This window comes from Ambystoma mexicanum, chromosome 1q (genome assembly GCF_040938575.1).
Source record: "Ambystoma mexicanum isolate Mex_15411 chromosome 1q, UKY_AmexF1_1, whole genome shotgun sequence".
Taxonomy (NCBI): domain Eukaryota; kingdom Metazoa; phylum Chordata; class Amphibia; order Caudata; family Ambystomatidae; genus Ambystoma; species Ambystoma mexicanum.
This window is the reverse complement of record NC_090922.1, coordinates 534,275,753-534,295,378: the sequence shown is the minus strand read 5'-3', so window position 1 is coordinate 534,295,378 and position 19,626 is coordinate 534,275,753.

Sequence of the window (19,626 nt, the reverse complement as noted above, 5' to 3'; positions counted from 1 at the left end):
TTTATCCTGATATTCTAGCTCTGTGAGCGGTTTTCAAGATCCTCACACTGGATCGCCAAGTTATGTGACAGATGGGAGAGATGTTCCAGAGCTTCATCACTCTTCTGCGTATCCTCCTCCAAACTTTGAACAACCTTTTCCAATATGCCTGTCCTCTCTTCTAGCTTGTTCATATCAATTTTTAGCTCCTATACTGACTGTTTCATTTCCTCTTTCAGAGTCTCGAACTGAATTTGAAAGGAGGCCATGAACTGGTCTTGAAATTCTTTGAAACAACTTTGCATGTCCTCTTTATGTAGCACCATTTCCCCTTCTTCTCTGATCCCTTGCGGCGAAGGGGGTTTGACCGGCGCCTCCACTTCTAGCATGCGTAGATGTCCCTGAATCCCACAGCTATTTGATACACGTCTTTTGTCTCGTCTGGGGAGTTTGATGGGCAGCCGGTGTGGCCTTCCCGCTCATTTTAGACATGTGGATACTGCTGGATTCTCTCTGAGGTACACCAAATGTCAATTTCCACACGTATGTTCAGTATTGGGTGTTCAAGACCTTCCCTTGATTTCCCGCACCTCCTTTGACACCAACCCGTCTATTTCCGTCTTCAAGGGGGCTTTAATTGCCATTTCCTCTCTGCCAAACATAGAATGCTCTCACAGAGCTCACTATCTGTCACCAGGCACAGGTTTACCCTGTGGCGGGATCATCCTCATTGCTGCCTCAGCTCTTTCCTGATTACCACTGGCCTCTGTCACACTCCTGGTATCTTCACTATGGCAACAGGCCACATCCCCTTCTCCTCCGGGCTACGTCCTCCTACGCGCCCACCTGTGTGTTGGTTCACAGTCTTGTGCTTTTCTCACCTCACCTCCGGCCCTTTGTGCTCACCAGGCCTGGATTCTGGAATTGCTCTCCCGGCCCTTTTCGCCCCCACTCTGTTGTCAAACAGTTTCCACATTTTGAGGTATTTCAGATTCCACTTTGCCCTGTCTCAAGGTTATTCTCACAGGGCTTCTTTTAAGTCCCTGAACACTGTTTATGTTCTGTGGGTGGATATTCCTCTCCGCTCCCTCAGCTCTTTTTCCCGATTACCTCCTGGCCACTTTTATGCTACTGATATCTTCACTTGGGCTATCCAGCCTCTTCCCTGTCACCTCAGGGCGTTGTCCTCTTGGCTCCCCACCTGTGTAGTGGGGTGTGGTCCCGTTCTAGCAGTATCTCACCTCAGGCCCCTTTATGTACACCAAGCCTGTATACAGGAGCTGCTCCTGATCCTTCCTTGCCTCCTCTCTGGCGAGTCGCGCTGTCTCCCTTGTCTGTTTACTTTTACTTTATAACATTTATAACATGCAACCAAGGGAACCGGAGGCTTAAGGGCGCACAAGTAGGAGACAAACAAGTATATATAAGAAAGAAAAGATAAAACAATAACCTAAATCAGCGGGGGCCTAAATGTTTAGATCAATAGAAGAAGTCCTTAAAAGAATAGCAGCATTTAAAACAAAATTCTGAAGACTGCTGTTGATTTTGTTTCCTTAGGTCAAGTGGAAGGGCATTCCAAGCCCTCGGTGCATCCTTAACAAAAGCCCCTTTCATTGCCTTACTGGAGTTGCAGGTTGGTATCTTCAATTGATGTGTGTTATTAGATCTAAGAGACCTAGCATTGGATTTCTCAGACAGCAACTCCTTCAGGTAGACCGGCATAGGTCCGACACATTTGTGAGTAACCAAAAGCAAGCAATACTGTAACCTGGAATCCACAGGCAACCAATATTAACAAAAATCCTGTATGTCAGGATGGTGTATGGCCTAACTTGCCTTATGCTAAGGTGGGATTTTCCTACCTAAAGAAAATAAGGATTGTCTGTGTCAGTAAGTTCAACATACACAAAACAAACACTGGACGTTGCCGACCAGTAGCCCAAAGCTGCACTCCCAAGGGGATGAAATCCCTAATGTAATTTAACAACCAGGTGGGGTTAGTAAGCCCCTCAAAAAGAGCCAGTAAACCCAAGTAGTTGGTGGTGTTAGGATGTTTTTTAGGGCAAAAATATTTATGTTTTTGCTTTCATTTCATTCAGAATTCATAGTAAATAAAACATATCCATGTTTACAAATGCCTGTCCACCTGCTGGAATGTAGTAAGGGAAGAAACCAAACTGACTCGAGACAGGTAAAGAACAGTGTTTATATATCAGAGTCAATTGAAACCACACTGTTAAGCACACAGTGCGGGGTATAAATTATAGCAAACAATCTACAATATAGTGTTTCAAACAACAATAGCACAATTGAGCTGAGATAACGCTCAAATATACCTAAAGGAATATACAATAGTTGTGTCACAATTCCATCATTGAACATAACTCTTTTGTTCAGAGCAACATCGATCGCCTGCTCCAGCCTATGAGACCGGAATGAAGGTGTGGTTTAGTTACTGCCCTGGGATTCTCTGCGCAGGTGGCCAGGGAAAGGCCATCACATTTGGATCCTGACTTTAGGGGTGGACAAACGAGGGAGGATCACCTGGCTGGAGGATCCTTGGAAATTGGAAGTTGGGTACTGTGAGAAACCAGAGGGTGTCTCACTTACTAGTCCTTGGGGATCTTTCATCCAGGTGGCCAGGACACGGCCATCGCTATTGGATCCAGTTCCTGGAGGTAGATCAGCGGGGGAGGACCACCTGGGCAAGGGGTCTTCCGGAGTGGAAGTGGGAGACCGAGGGTTGAGACGTGGTATCTAATTTCCTGTAACACCTTTTCCCCATTCTACCCTGTAGGATATTTAGAAGCCATACCCCCTCTTTTCCCACACAAACACTTTCTTACACGATAACATACAACAAACTAACACCAGAGCCGTTTACCTGACATGTCCTAATACACGGGTCAGGAAGAGTCAGGCAATTGACAATAATCACGCACACCTGACGCCCCTTTACCTTCCCTGCAGGGATAAAGGGTGAAGCACGAAAGCACACTTTGAGCAAGGTCAACCGCACGAGGAAGCAGCTAATTCAGGACAGCAGTTTAAACGGAGACGCAAAGCAACAAAACCTGAAAGTACAAGAAGGAGGGAGATGCCCTTGCCCTTTTCACCCAAGACCCGCGAAGCCTCGGAAAGAGAAAACATAAGACCGGGATGTACAGCTGCTGTGTGGATTAGCAGATGTCAATGGTGCACGGGGCCTCCCGCATTGATAATCCAGGCCGGGAGGTACGCTGGCTACTGTGATACCGTCGTTGACTCCAGAGGCGAGACAGACCAATGGGTTCCGCATAGTCGGTGAGTCAGAAAGAGCTGATAGCGAACCAAACTGTGTCGAGCCAAAGGTTGCAATCAGCAACATAGTATGAACACAAGGAACTGATGAACAAAGAAAGCCCAGTTAAGATCCAGGTGCAGAGGGGTCCGGTACAACGTGGACACTCATTCGAAAGACTCTGACCGAGACCCGTTTTTGAAACTGCAAGTACCAGAAAGCCCTAGGAATGGATAGCGTGAGGCGTCAGAGTGGTCCTACAAGGGTTACGTCAAATTCCTTGTACAATCGAAAGTCTCTGACCCGTTGCCAGAGGAAAGCTAGGAGAAGGGAACCCTGCTTTCCGATAAGGTTGTGAATTGTGACAAGTGTGAACCGGACAGAGGGATACGGAGAGAAAGCTAGGAGAAGGAAAACCTTGCTTTCTGATGAAAATGAGCAATGCATGAACTATGTTAAAATACCTGAACTGTGTTAAAGAAAGGCCGTAGTGAATCCGACGGAGGGAGGCCCAAATTGAAAGAAGGATCTGAGCACAACGGAGGAAGATCATGGGGCAAAGAGCAATTACCCAAGGTGCAAGATCACCGAAAGAACTTTTTGTTCGTTTGTCATTGTGAAACGCCACATGCCTTTTAAGGCAAGAGTCTTTTGCAAAAAGAAGGCTTAGCCTCTGAAGGTATTTGATATCATTGAACTGAACTGTGAACCTCGTGCTGAGGAGGCCGTGGAGTGTGCTATGCTTGAGAGTCCCGCCTTGTTCCATGCTTCAAACATGAGGAAGGGAGACCCAGCCATAACATCCCGACTTATCATTTTGTGAACACTTCTTTCTTTTCTGGTGAACATTATCCCACACTATTTTCATAATTTAGAAGCAAGGCTTGGCAATAGGTTTTTTAGTATAGGCCCTTTTTATTTGATAAGACGCCACTAGGACTGCCTTATTAGTATTTGAGGGTAGTAGCTTGCTCCCATTTTAGACTTAGGTTTAGGCGTTTATCTCACCCATTCTAAAGTTCAATAAACACCTTTGACTTGTGCTCACTTGTGTCTGTCTTTACTGTTGCCACCATGAGTTCCTACAGGCTCCCCTCAGTCGGGGGCACAGCTTATTTCCAGTTTTCTCCATGTATTTCTTGTCTACACAATATCACAAAGACCTTCGATTGTACCGCTTCTTAGAGTATGACCACTTTGCTACTTGGTATCGCGTTGTGCCTTTAATCACGAACAAGAGTCTTTAATCGCTTTCCTAGCGCGCAACCTTTGCTTGCCACTTTGTTGCTGCTACAATCTTTGTTTCACACAGAACAGTCTTTCAGGGCATTCACTTCACTGGCTATGTGAACTCCTTGCGTTTGCTCGCAGCTCTGTTTCAGGAATCAAGGTTTGCAGTACACAGTTGGTGAGCGAGGGCCACAGAAGCCACGGAGCAGAGCCAGCAAACCCAAACAGAGGGAGTGGAATGCTGAAGAGCCGCTGCAGGCTTGCAACGGGAGAGCCAACGCACGTTATAGTGAGACGGTGAGTGCACCCGAGGAAGCAGGGATAACAGTGCATTTCGGCAACCCTACTGAAGGTAAATGAAAGTAAATGAAGCATATGAGGAAAAACGAGAGAGTGAATATTTCTTAAAGAGACAGAATGAAGTAAATACAAAAGACTGTCAAGTTTGTAAGTGTTGAGAGGTGTACCTATGAGAGAGGCCCTGGCAGGAGAGTATATTAGGCAGATCCAAGTTGTAAGTGTATTCTTATGAGAAGAGCCCTGGCAGGTGAGTATAGCAGGCAGGTACGAGTCGCAAGTGTGATCATATGTGAAAGTCTGGCAAGAAGTCATACCAGGCAGGGTCAAGTTGGACAGTGTGTAAAGTACATCACATGAGGAAGTCCTGATAATGTACATCAGGAATAGCCAAAGACTGGGTTGAAATATATTAAAGATGAGCAACCTGGCAGGAGAGTACACCAGGTATCCTACCCAGACTCAAACTAACAGACAATTTGTTTTGCATACCAGTTGTGTTATTGATCAAAAGAAACTCAAGGAACTGATATTCTTAAAAGTATGACTCATAGTGAAGAGAATCCAGGGGAAGGAAACTATCGTCTGGAAATGTGAACATTATCTTTCTAGACGTTTTGTGCTGGAGTTGTGCAGAATGTTTGTACACTACTCATGGCCAGAGACATTTCCTTTTTCACCTTGCAGTTAATTTTTAGAATGTGAGGGCCAGAATAGTGGTTTGGAAACAGGACATTTTGCTTTGGACATCTTTATTTTATGTATTTATTTAGTGCGTTTTTATAATGCGCCTATACACAATATGTTTCAAGGCGCAACACGACAAGGGGGGACAGGGATGACAAATCAAGTGCAGTAAACAGAAGTGCAGGGGGGAGAGGAGGAGGAAGTGCTGGAGGGTTAGGCGAGTGCCAGGGGAGGCCAGGTGGAAAGATCCCACGGAGAAGAGTGCAGGAGCAGAAGGTACATGTGCTAAGTGTGAGCAACGGGGCTGAAAGGGATCGGGGTGCAGTCCTAGCCAGGCTAGTGCAAGGGGAGGGTGTCCAGAAGGGCAAGTGCAGGTTTGGGGGGCAGAGGAGACAAAGTGCAGGGGTAGACTGGGCAGCGAGGGCCTGGTTCCCTGTAAGAATCTGAAGGAACTAGGCAGCCAGTCAAGAGTCAATGGGGGAACATTAGCAGGGGAGGGGGGAGAGGGAAGGGGGAAGAGAGAGACGTACCCCCCACTCTCTGCTTCGAGAAGCATCAGATCTGCAGAGAGTTGGAGCTAGAAGACTGAAGGGCTCTAGAAGGGGGGTATTTAGGGAGAGAGAATTGGATTTAGGGGGATCCCAGGCCCCAGAAAGTCTTATGGATGATGCAGAGGGTTTTGAACGTGATCCTCACAGCAAGGGAGTCAGTGGAGAGATTTTAGGGCTGAAGAGATGTGGTCCTTGGGCTTGGGGTCAAGGATATGCCTTGCAGTCCTATTCTCGATTAGTTGAAGGGGTGAAGGGAGGAGTTAGGTAGGTTGAGGTTGCAGTGAGTCTAGCCTGGAGAGGACCAGAGCTCTTGAGACATTGAGTTTCTGGGGGAAGGTGAGGAAAGGGATAATGGGAGGAGGTGCAGCTGAAGCTTGGCCTTCTTGGCAGGGGGAGGTTGAGGTTAGGCTGAGAGCCCCATTTAGATAGACATTAATGATGGCCCTAGAAGACAGGAAGGATGCCAAGAGTACTTCCGAAAAGGGGCCACCATTAATGGGAGGGGAAGAGAAAGGGGAGAGCACTGCAAATATCTTGACATTGGACGGACCCTTTGTTTTGTTTTAGGTAGGGAAATACCTCTTACAGTAGAGCAAAGGAGGCATTTTCCAACCACTTTTCTTTTCAATAAATGTTTATGGCAACACCATAAGTACCCTGTGCCTGCATCTCATTCCTGGCTCCTCACAACACACATACAAACCTTCAAATTCTTCTTCACTGCTGCTACAATGGGGCTGATCCATTCTGCTGATTCAATACTCTCAATTACTCCTTCATTCTTCAACCTGTACAATTCTGCTTCAACGTATTCTCTTAGGGCGATAGGTATGGTCTATGCTTATGCGCAATTGGTATTGCTCTCCGTTTCAACACAATTTTGTGTGCAAATCCTTTCAGTTTTCCAATGCTTTCTTCTTGAACCTTCGCAACACCCTCCTGCTGTAGAAAGTCACGGGAGACAAAGAAAAGCAAACCCTACTAATGCTGAACCTTGGCACGCTTGTGCTGCGGCTTTTCAACATGCTCCCAGACAGAGGCCTAGAGAATATTTACCAGGCGGCAAGGACCCCACTCAATGGGAAGTTCTGCCCCCAGCTTAACCCTGACTAGGAACGGTTTCAACTCAGCCTAGCCAGCGGCCGTCGGAATCCATTGACGATTCCCACTCGAGAATCTGTGAACTGGCCATAGTTATGTTATGTTACTTTGCATTTATATAGCGCCTTATGTACCGTTGGTATGGTCTGAAGGCGCTGGTAGGTTGAACGCCCTTGGGAACCGAAGTTCAAGTCAGTAGAGAGAGTAGAGAGAGTCAAAGGTGCGTGTGAGCACCGGATATGTGTGCAGCTGGTGTGGCATTAGTGTAATAGCTGCTTCTTAGCGGTAGGTGTGGTGCTTGAGAGATCAAGAGTATGTGTTCGTTCTGGCAGGATTTATCCAGACCGACTGTGGCTGCGTTAGGAGGAGAACGCCTGGAAGGGGGGGGGTGTAACCAGCAGTGTTTAGTTAGAGTGATGGGGAGTATGAGGTGGATGTTGGTATGAGAACAGCTATACCGAATGGTGTCATAGTATCTCTGTGTTCTATTTGAATGGTGGTGTAAAGAAGAGAGTAAGCGTGGTGATGTGATATGATGGGTTACATGCTCTTTCAAACATTCCATGCATTGCAGACCATTCTATGTAGATCGCGCAATTCCATGCACTCCGGTCCGCTCTGTGCACTCCAGTCTGCTCCATGCAATCCCGTCCGTTCCATGCACTCCCGTCCGCTCCATGCACTCCCGTCCGTTCCATGCAATCCAGTCTGCTCAATGTACTCTAGTCCGCGCCATGCACTCCAGTCTGCGCCATGCACTCCAGTCTGTTCCACGCACTCCAGTCTGTTCCACGCACTCCAGTCTGTTCCACTCCGATCCATGTCCAACGATCAGTTATGTGTATTTCTAAGTTGTTTTATGCACTCTATCCACGTATTTCACCCGTACCATCCACATATTTCCCTGTACCTTTCACTTATTACACCAGTATCTTCCACACTTCATCCATCCCATCCACATACGTCACCCGTTCCATCCACATACGTCACCTGTTCCATCCACATACGTCATTCGTTCTATCCACATACATCACCTATTCTATCCACATACTTCACCCGTTCCGTCCGCTCTACGCACTCAATGGATCTACGTACTCATCTGCTCTACGCACTCATCCGCTCTAGGCACTCATCCGCTCTACATGTTGTACGCACTCATCCGTTCTGCGCACTCATCTGCTCTGCGCACTCATCCGCCTTATGCACTCGTCAGCTCTACGCACTCGTCAGCTCTATGCACTCGTCCGCTTTATGCCATCTCGCGCTCTAAGCATTCATCCGCTCTACTCACTCACCTGCTCTACGCACTCACACGCTCTTATGCACCCCTCCGCTCTTACGCACTCATTCGCTCCATACACTCTTCCGATTTACCCCTATTGTGTTTTACCCATTCATCCACTCTACACACTCCTCCGTTCTTACACACTCCTCTGCTCTACACACTCCTCCGTTCTTGGTGCTCTTCCGCTCTGCGCACTCTTCCGCTCTGCACACCCATCACGCTCTGCGCATCATCCGCTCCATGCACTCATCCGTTCCACACACTCATCCGCTCTATGCACTCGTTCTTTCCACCCATTAATTGGCTATATGCACTCATCTGCTGTACAAAGTCGTTCGCTCGTACGCACTCATCCGCTCTATACACTCATCCGCTCTATACACTCCTCTGCTCTGCACATTCATCTTTTCTATGCACTCCTGTGTTCTACACATTCCTCCGCACTTACGCATTCATCCGCTCTACACACTCATCTGTTCTACAACTCATCCACTCTATACTCATCCCCTCTGCACCTTCATCTGCTCTGTGCTCTCCTGTGTTCTACACAGTCCTCCGCACTTACGCACTCATCAGCTCTACATACTTGTCCGCTCTACACGCTCATCCACTCTACACCCCATCCGCTCAACACACTCATCTGTTCAACGCATTCATCCGCTCAGCGCACTCATCTGTTCCACGTGCTTCATCCATTCTAACGATTTCATCCGCTCCATTCACTTCGTTCCTTCGTCATGCATTAGCGATTACAGGCCATGTCACTTGTCAACCGTTCCGTGTTCTCTATCTGTTTCATGCACTACACTCGTGTCATGTACTTGAATCGTCTATTCTGTACTTTCTATTTATGCCATGTACTCACACCGTCGGTGTCAACTGTCTGTGTATTCAATTAGTCTCTTGTATTCATCTTTCCATCCTCTTCTCTTTATTCTTTCGCCCGTTTTGTTCATTTTGTCCATTGCACTCATTACATTCATTTCATTAATTTAAACCTCATTACTGTTTTCGTACGATTTATTCTTTTTATCCGCTTCACTGCTTTGATCTTCCTTACTCGTTCTATTCTGTTTGTCCTTTTAGTTTACATTGGCGGCTATTAGTTGTCTCGCATGGATCTTGATGTTGTATTGTTATTTGTCTTATTGTTATTCAAGATCTAGTAGTTTGTTGGGTTGGTGTCATTGAGATACTGTTAATCAGTTTGGGTTAGTTTGCGTACGCGGTTGGTTTTTAGGGGAAGAGCCAAGTTTTCAGTAGTTTGCGGAAAGACATTAGATCTTCAGTTAGGCGGATGTGGGGTGGGAGTGCGTTCCACAGCGTGGGTGCCAGGCCGAGAATGATGATCCGCCTAACCAGACTGAGTTTGTTTTAGGTATGACTAGGAGGCCGGCTGAGCTTGATCTTAGAGTACGTGGAGGGTGATAGGGTTTTAGTTTGTCTTGAAGATATTGAGGTCCGGTTTTATGCAATGCTTGATGAGTGATGCATAGGGTTTTGAAGCTCACCCTTCAGGCCAATGGAAGCCAGTGTAGAGTTTTAAGGGCTAGGGAGATGTGGTCTCTCGGGCCGAGCGCTAGTAGCAGTTTGGCTGCGGCATTTTGTGCTCTTTGCAGTTTATTCAGTTGGTAAGCGTGGACTCCGAGGTAGAGGGGGTTAGCGTAGTCCAGTCTTGATATAACAATTGATTGGACCGCAGAGAGTCTGTTGGGAAAGGAGAGATAGGGAAAGATGCGCCTAAGAGTTTTAAGGTGGTAGTGGCAGGACTTTGAGAAGTTGTTGACTTAGCGCGAGAGTGTTAGGTCAGAGTCAAGGGTGCATCCAAGGTTTTTTACTGAGTTAGAGGGAGTCAGTGAGTTGCCCATGGCAGATGGCCATCGTAGTGGGTGTGGAAGAAGTTCAGAGTTGCCACATAGCATGATTTCAGTTTTGGAGGGGTTTAACAAGAGGTGGCTTTGGGTCATCCAGAGCTCTATGTCGAGGAGGCAGGAGGTGAGGTCAGGTCGGCGGTTGGGTTTTGAGTTCAAGAGTTTTAGAATTAGTTGAGTGTCATCAGCGTAGTTGTAACACAGGATGTTGTGTGAACGAATTATTGGTGGGAGGGTGATCAAGTAGAGATTGAACAGGAGGGCAGATAGGCATGCTACTTGAGGAACTCCTGTGTCAACTGGTCGGGCTTGGGAGGAATAGGTGGAGAGTATAGTTATTTGGTACCTATCTTTGAGGAAGGAAGCTATCCATTTGAGATCGGTTCCACAAATTCCTAGGGAGTGGAGGCGGTCAAGGAGGATTGAGTGATTGTGTCGAAGGCGGCGGATAGGTCAATAAGGATTAATGCGGCGCATCCCGCGGAGTCTGTAGTTATTTTAAGGTCATCCCAGATTGAGGTTAGGGTGGTTTCAGTTCCGTGTCGGGCTCTGAAACCTGATTGTGCAGGGTCTAGGAGTTGTAGGCTTCGACAAAGGCATTTAGTTGGGAGTGAGCGGTTCGGTCAATGAGTTTGGCAAGGAACCTGGTGTTTGAGATGGGTCGGTAGTTTTTGTGCTCAAGAGGGTCGAGGGAAGGTTTTTTTATTAGAGGTTTGACATGAACCGTTTTGAATGCGTCGGGAAAAATACCTGGGGAAAGGGAGTCATTTATGATGGATCTTGCGTGTTCTCCTGCGCAGGTAGAAGCGAAAATTTCTTTGAGGGTTGTGGCCGGGCAAGGGTCTAGCGGAGAGCCGGATGGTTTGCGGGCAGTGAGAAATTTAAGAAATTGGTCGGATGATATTGGACTAAAGGAGTCGAACGTTGGTTGCGCAGTGATCGCAGGCGGTGGGTTGGCCGGTATGAGGGGAGGGTTGCTTGGTGGATGTAAGAGAGCTAGTTTGGTGGTTAGCGCATTTGTTCTTTCGAGAGCCATGGCGTAAAGGTGGAGAGAGAGTGAGTCGCACAGTGATTGTGATGGGGTCGGGATGGTGGTAGTGCATGCCGGTTTGGTGAATTCAGTGATGATTTTGTGAAGTTCTTTGCTGGGGTTTTTGCAGTTTAGGATTCGGGAGTTGTAGTGGGCTTTTTTTGCTTTCCGGATTTCGGCCTTGTACTGATGGAGGTGTTGGGCCAAGGTGGTTCTGCTCTCTTGGGTTTTGTCTTTCTGCCATTTGCATTCTAGGAATTTATATAGTTGTTTAGTGGCCTTTAATTTAGGTGTGAACCATCTAGGGGACGGGCCACAGTGGCTGATGGTTTGCAAGAGGGTGTGAGCCGCATTAGTGAGGTGTTGAGCCATGAGTCAAAGGCGTCGGGGTTAGTTGTTTATTGAGTTGGCAGGTAGGTGGAGGAGACTGGAGGAGTGCATCGGCTAGGCCAAGAACGATTATTCGTTTTTTCCAGCATTTGCTTAGATTCAGGGGTTCAGGTTCGAGTACGGGAAGCGGGTCGGGTGAGCGAATGGTGAAAGAAACAATGAAGTGATCGGACCAGATGATAGGGGTGGGGGGGTTTAGATGTATCTGATTGTGGGAGCTAAAGATGGCATCAAGAGTGTGTCCTTTATAGTGAGTCAGGCCGTTTATGTGGGGTTGGAGGTTAATCACGTCTAGACCATCAACCAGAGAGTGTGTCATAGGGTTGGTGGGGATGTCGAGCCATATGTTGAAGTCTCCAAGAAGGGTGAGATGGTTTAGTTGAAGGGTGGCAATAGAGTCGCAGAGGTTGTTTGAGAATTGTCTATCGTAGCCAGGGGGTCTGTAGATTATTAGGAAACTGTGTGAGAAAGACGGGGAGAGGGATACGAGGAGTGATTCGCAGGAAGGAATGGAAAATTGAGTGTTGATGATTGAGGCGTGGAAGTGAGACTTGAAGACGAATGCTATTCCCCCTCCTCTAGAGGGACGGTTCAGTGGGATGAGGGAGTAGTCGGGGGGGGGGAGGCTTAATTGGCGATCGGGGCGAAGTCGTCAGAGAACCAAGTTTCGGTGATGAAAACCAGGTCAGGTTTGTCAGAGGCAAGGAGGTCAAAGATGCTGTGTCGGTTTTTTGCTACGGATCGGGCATTAAATTGGATGCAGTTCACTTTGGTGGGTGAGGTTGGTGCTGGAGCGGAGGGGGTGGGGGTAGAGGGTGGAAACTGGAGAGGGAGAGGGGTGGGGTGGTTGATGATCGATGGAAAAAGTGGGCAAGCAGAAAAGTTGGCGGGTTTCGGGTGGGAGTGGATGGATGCATGTGTTAGGGTGATTGGGTTTGGCACGAGGGGTTTGAAGGTGGGGTGTGTGCGGTTAGGAGTTTCAGTTGCGCTTGGTGAGAAATCGAGGGAGAGGGGTTTCAGGAAGGGTGAAGCAATGGGGGATGGTGGTGATTGGGGGAATGAGGTGGTGGGTCGAGATAGGGGAGGCGATGAGTGCTGAGGCGATGAGTGCTGAGAGATTGAGGGGGACCAGGTACGTTTCCTCTTTAGCGTCTGTTGCGATTGGTGTGTGCGTGAGGGTAGGGGGGTCAGAGGGGGAGAGGGATGAGGCTTCTGTTCTTGCTAGGGCTAGGCATGCGGTTTTTAGGGAGGGGAAGGGGTGTGGTCGGTGGGGATGATGGTGGGGGTTAATGGGAAAAGCGGGGGGTGCATGATTGCAGGGTGGGTGTGCCCGGGATGTTAGTGAGGTGAGCGGGCATGATCAACGTAGGCTGGTCGGTGGTGGGGTTGGGGGAGCAGTGGTTTTAGAGTGGTTGGCACGCCATCGGGCTCCTCTGGCTTGGTGTTTGGAAAGGGGATGGGTAGGGAATGTGAAGGAAGATGGGATGATTTGGGAAGGGTGGTAGGGGGAGCAAGGCTGACCGGACAGTGGTGGCGGTCCACGGTGGTCGTTTACGTCCGACCCTGGTGGATTTGGTGCACTCATGGTTAGTACGTGCCATTAGGTGTAGTTTCAGGTGCAACTTACACTTTATGTTGGACTTTATAAGTTTGGCTATTTCTCTGGGTGAGATTAGTCTTGGTTTCTGGGTTCCGCTAAGCAGGATGATATTATTCACTTATTCTAGGTTTTAGTGTACTAATTGTAACTAGGCCGCAGAATATTAGGCCGTTTTGAAGTGTAGCTACACCTTAGGATATGCTGTTAGACGGCCTATTTAGTTGCAGCTACAGCACAGTTACGCTGTTGGGTAGACTTTCTTCTAGAAAGCTGGAATACAGGTAAACTATTAGGGAGAAATTGAATGTAGCAACGCCAGATGTATGCTTTTAGGTGGACTTTTAAGTGAAGTTTAGGAGGACTTTATATTTGTAGTTCTAAATTCAATTGGGCCACGCTATTAGGCAAACTTCTAGATTCAAGCAGGGGCGCTATTAGGCTCACTTCTAAATTTGACAGATAGGATATTAGGGATGCTTCTATATTCAACTAATAACTCAATGCTAATGGGCACACTTGGACAGAGAGGGATATTATGTACACAGAGAGGATATTAGGTACAATTCCTAGTTCAATTTGCACAGAGAGGGTATTAGGGACACTTCTGAATTCAACTAGGGCACGCTATTAGTTACACGTCTAAATTTGGGCAAGGTGCGCTATTAAGTCTATTTCTAAATTTAGCTTTGCACAGAGAGGATATTAGGCACATTTCTAAATTCTACATTATACAGAGATGATATTAGGCACACTTCTAAATTAAACTTTGCACAGAAGGGATATTTAGGTACGCTTCAAACTTTAAATTTTGCACAGAGAGGGTATTAGGTACACTTTTAAATTCAACTTTACACAGAGCGGAAATTAGGCACTGTTCTAAATTCAGCCAGGTTGGTCTATTTGGGCGCCCTTCTAAATTCAACCAGGGCACGCTATTAGGGACACTTCTAGATTCAACTTTTTACAGAGAGGCTATTAGGGAATACTAGTCAGTTGGACTAGGACACGCTATTAGGTATGCTTCTAAATTAGACTTTGCACAGAGAGGATATTAACGACACGTTGTCAGTTCAACTAGGGCACGGTATTAGGCACACTTCTAACTTCAACTTTGCAGAGAGAGGATATTAGGCACAATTCTAAATTCATCAGGGCACGCTATTAGGCACACTTCTAAATTCAACTAGGACACGCTATAAACTCACTTCTAAATTCAACTTTGCACAGAGAGGCTATCGGGGAGACTAGTCAGTTCAACCAGGACAAGCTAATAGGCACAATTCTAAATTCGACTTTACACCCAGAGGATATTAGGCATAATTCTAAAACCAGCTTCACACAGAGAGGAAATTACGCAAAATTCTAAATTCGCACTTTTAACTTCAAATTTTGTACGTTTCTAAATTAACTTTGCATAGAGAGGATATTAGGGACAGTTTGTCAGTTCAGCTAGTGCATGCTATAAGGCACACGTCTAAATTCAACCAGGGCACTCTATCAGGCACACTTCTAAATTAGGGACATTAGACAGTTCAACTAGGTCACGTTATTAGGCACATTTCTAACTTCAACTTTGTACAGAGAGGCTATTAGGCACACTTCTAAGTTCAGCTTTACACAGAGCGGAAATTAGGTACAGTTCTAAATTCAAGTAGGGCATGCTATTAGGCACAGTTCTAAATTCAAGTAGGGCACGCTATTAGGCAACCTTCTAAATTCAACCAGGGTACGCTATTAGGCACACTTCCAAATTACACTATGCACAGAGAGACTATTAGGGACATTAGACATTTCAACTAGGGCACGTTATTAGGCACACTTCTAACTTCAACTTTGTACAGAGAGGCTATTAGGCACATTTCTAAGTTCAACTTTACATAGGATGTGAGTCCCCAATGAGGAGTTTTCTGTGAGACAGCAAGTCAAACACGCAATATTATCTGAGTAGCTCTGGAGGGACAATCTGTCTGAACATAACATTTCTCTAGACCACACTCTAGAGCTAGGGCACCACAGGGAGAGAACAGACTGCCAAGCAGCCGTGATGGAAGCAGCTGTCAGTTGGCTGCTGATCGATGCCGAACAGAACTCTGCCGCCGTTGCCGTAGTAGATACCATATGACGAGCAGCCAGACCGAACCCGGTCGTACCGCCCGACCACCACGGTCATGCAAATAGTGTTGAGGCACATGGCACAGCAATGAACGCTGCCCAGCCATTGGGGCCACGTGTGGAAAAGGTGGGAAGCTAACCCATTTTGACTCAGTCTGCCTCAGTTCTGGCAAGCGGCTGGAGACCTCAGAGTCCCACTCACGTGAACACACTATGCTGAAGGGAGGGCGACAACTGAGCTGAAAAGGCAAAGCGAGGACAGTTGAGCAAGGAGTGCGTGCAAGCAGCAGTGATAGCGATGCGTGTGTAGACTCAGCGGATGAGTCATCCCAAGAATGACATGCCTGTCGCCGCAAACGTCGTAGTGAAAGGGTGCATCTCATTTCTGTGGTGGAGTCACACGACAAGTCAAGAAAGAAGTCACGCAAATCCCAGCCAACCTGCACAGTACTCATGAACAACACCCCAACCAAGGTAGTCATCGAAACTGGAGCAACAGTGAATGTGATGCCACTCTACAAACTAGAAACAGTGTGCACCAAACCAACAATCCAGTGCAAAATTGTTTGCCTGTATGCATACGGGAGTGAAACACCCCTTCACGTGAAAGGGTCATTCAAGGCTGACATTGTATACAGTGGGGAGGCCTGCCGGACCAGGTTCTACGTAGTGGACCTACTGAGCTGCAGAACGGCAGAGAAGATGAAGATCATCCACTTAGTCCTCCAACTCGAGCAGCCAGAAGTCGACAAAATCCTTGCCGAACACCGAGATCTATTCAAAGGTATCGGCTGCTTTAAAAAAAAAAAAGGACAGTGACACTCCATATCGACTTGACTTGAACCCAAAGCTATCTGACATCGGAGGGTCCCTTTCCACCTCAGGGTAGCCATCGAGGAGGAATGCAACAAGCTGGAAGACCTCTGCATCATAAACAAAACATCTGGGTCTCGTCAGAAAAAAACCAAAGTAGTCAAACGCAGTCAGAACATGCATTGACATTAGGCTGCCGAACTAAGCAATTGGGCGTGAGTGTCCCATCACCCTGATGATTGATGAGCTAATTGTGGACTTGACCAGTGCAAAAGTGTGAAGTAAATTAGACCTCCAATCTGGCTACCACCAAATACGATTACCAAAGGCGTCCAGATACATAACATTTTCATCACAGCTGGGGCTCAGGAGGTACCGTTGGCTGAACTTGGCATCTCGTCTGCAGCAGGTTTTCAAAACGAAATTCGCAAAGTTCTGCAGGAACTGCCGGGCCCAACAAACATAAGCAACGTCATCCTGGTGTATGGCACGTCCACAGAGGAATACAACTCATGCCTATCAGCAGTCCCGAAGCACCTAGAAGACTCTGGCCTCATGTTACACGCTGAAAAATGTGAATTTGGTAAGGCTGAACTGTCTTTCTTTGGCTATGTTTTCAATGCCAAAGGAGTATCGCCAAACCAAGCAAAGTTCGCTGATGTGCAAATTGCCCGCCTCCCCAAAATGGGTAACAGAGATCCAGAGCTTCATGGGGATGGCTTCATACTGCAGCCACTCTATAGCAGACCTTACCACCATTGCAGCTCCACTCAGACACCTAACAAAAAAAAGAGGTTCCCTGGACGTGGAGGCCCAAACAAGAGGACGCATTTCAGAGAATCAAGTCGTCCCTGATAACCAACACCACCATGGCATTCTTCAACACAACACACAAGACAGGGCTACTAGTAGATGCCAGCCCAGTGGGACTCCGAGCTGTGCTCACACAAGTTGACCAAGAGGGGAACACACATCTATAGCGTTTGCCAGTCGAGTGCTGACCAGCACAGAATAGAACTACACTCACATTGAGTGGGAAGCTCTTACCATCCTGTGGGGCTGCTGCCACTTCCAGGTATACATACTGGGACACCATGTAACAATATTTACAGACCACAAACCCCTGGTACCCATCTTCAAGGGGTTGGCCCCACACCCACGGCCAGGCTTCAGTGCTGAATGCTCCAACTCCAACCATCTGACATCGAAGTAGTGTACCGCTCGGGAAGCGACAACCCAGCAGACTACCTGTCCCGACACCCCTGTCCAAACACACCAGAAGAACAAGACAGCACGCACAAAATAGTCTAACACGTTTGTCATGTAATTGCGTGCGCCAGGCCGAAACTGATGAAGTTGGAAACAGGGAAACAGATCAAGACCCTTGCCTCCAGTGAGTCAAGGAATCAATCTTGTCCGGAGACTGGAGAAACCTGTTGGCAGCAGCAACGAATCAAACCCCAACAGCTCAGGAACAGTTGCAACATCTAATAGGGATACAACATGAACTGTCAATCTCACCGGAGGGGATTATAGTGAAAGGACATTGGATTGTTCTACTCTTAACTTTAGAAGAGCGAGCACTGGGCCTAGCGCATGAAGGGCATCACTAAAACTCAAGCTTTCCTCAAGTCCAGGGTGTGGCTGCCCAACATCCAAACAAAAGTCACAGCCTTAGTAACCACATGTGCTGCCTGCCAAGCCACGCAGATACAAAGCCCTCCAGAGCCCACTGCGAGCCCTCCTCACAGTCAACAGAGGTGGGAAGCGATAAGCCTAGACTTCTGCTCAGAAGCCAATGAAGCGTACCTAATCGTCGCTATCGACGAGTTCAGCAGGTACCCAAAAGTGGAATAAGTCGGGTCCACAGATACAACCTCCATCATCACTGTCCTGGAAAAGATGTTTGCGATACACGGAATACCCACCAAAGTCAAAAGTGACAATGGCCCGCTGTTTAAAGGGCAAGACCACTGCAACTTCCTAGAAAACCTGGACATCCAACATCACTGCGTCACCCCATACTGACCACAAGCGAATGGAGATGCAGAACGCTTCATAGCATCGCCCAACAAAGTAATTTCCATCGCAAGGAGCAACAGACGTTGTGGCTTCCAGAGGTATACTGGTTCCTACGAACATTCCGGCAGACGCCTCATTCACCAACCCAAGTCTGTCCGTCCACCCTAATGTTCGGGCTCCTGATACAAGTAGGACTGCCTGTCCACCACAGCTGGTCTGCCCCATAGCCATACAGGGAACAAATCCAGAATCAAAGACATGCCCGAAACGACAGAGAAAGCCACAACCGACGTGCCGTCAACAGCAACCTGAACCCCCTTGTGACAAGAGTGCTAGTTAAAAACCGGGCACCACAAACCAAACTAGCCCTCCAATATGAACCAACCCTGTGGACAGTCACCCGCAAGGAACACTGTTTCTGCCCGGCGAGGACAAGAGTGTGTAACAAGAAATGCCTCGCACTTATGGAGGGTGCCGCTAGCAATGAGGAAGGAGATGCCCCATCAGCTGAGGCTCCACACGTTCTCCGACTTGACCTCCAGGAGATGTTGGACAGAGCGGGAGGAGACGAGAGGGACATGGCCACCACCAGCCCGCCAGGTGATGCAAGCGACTGCGAGCAGACGCAACAAGAGCCAGGCGCACCCCTGACAAATTGGCTGCAGCGCAATGGGTCACGCTACGTACTGCGGGAGAGATGCCCAACATCCATGAGACAGAGAGGGTTTGTTCTACACAGCGTCTACTGACGAACGCTAAGCTAACAAGGCACCCGATAACTGATATAATATACTCACATTATAGCACTGCACAAGCCTGTTAAAATTGTCATGCAAATTGGGGAGGGGTGTGGTATGTAGAGGAAAGATCCCTAGGGCGTTCTGACGGTGCTACGTCAGAACGCAGGAAAGATAATAAAAGGGACGGACGCCGCACCAAAACGGGACAGTCGGGAACGCACCACCATACTGACGTGCCTGTGTCTTATTCCTCCCTATCCCTAACGAACCATGCCAGGCCCTCCCTCCCGGAGTTGGGAAGGCAGGGCTTCCGGCAACACCACAACCTCCTCAACTCATTACAAGTGTGGCGGTCTGGAAACAAGGGTGCCGGTAAGCAGACCAGCACTATTGTTTCCTCATTGCCACAACAAGAAGTCTGCCTGCCAGGGCCGCAGCGCCCGGCAGGTCATTGCGCCCTAGTAGCCAGAGTTGTCATGGAAGCACTGTTAGCAACGGTGCTTCTGAGTCCCCATTGCCGTGGAGTCCTATGTGACTTCACGGGAATGGGACTTACCAAATCCCCTGCCTGACTCCATGCTCTGTCCAGACTTGTAATGTCCTGGTAACACTGGGAAGTCAGGCGACTGATTCAGTGT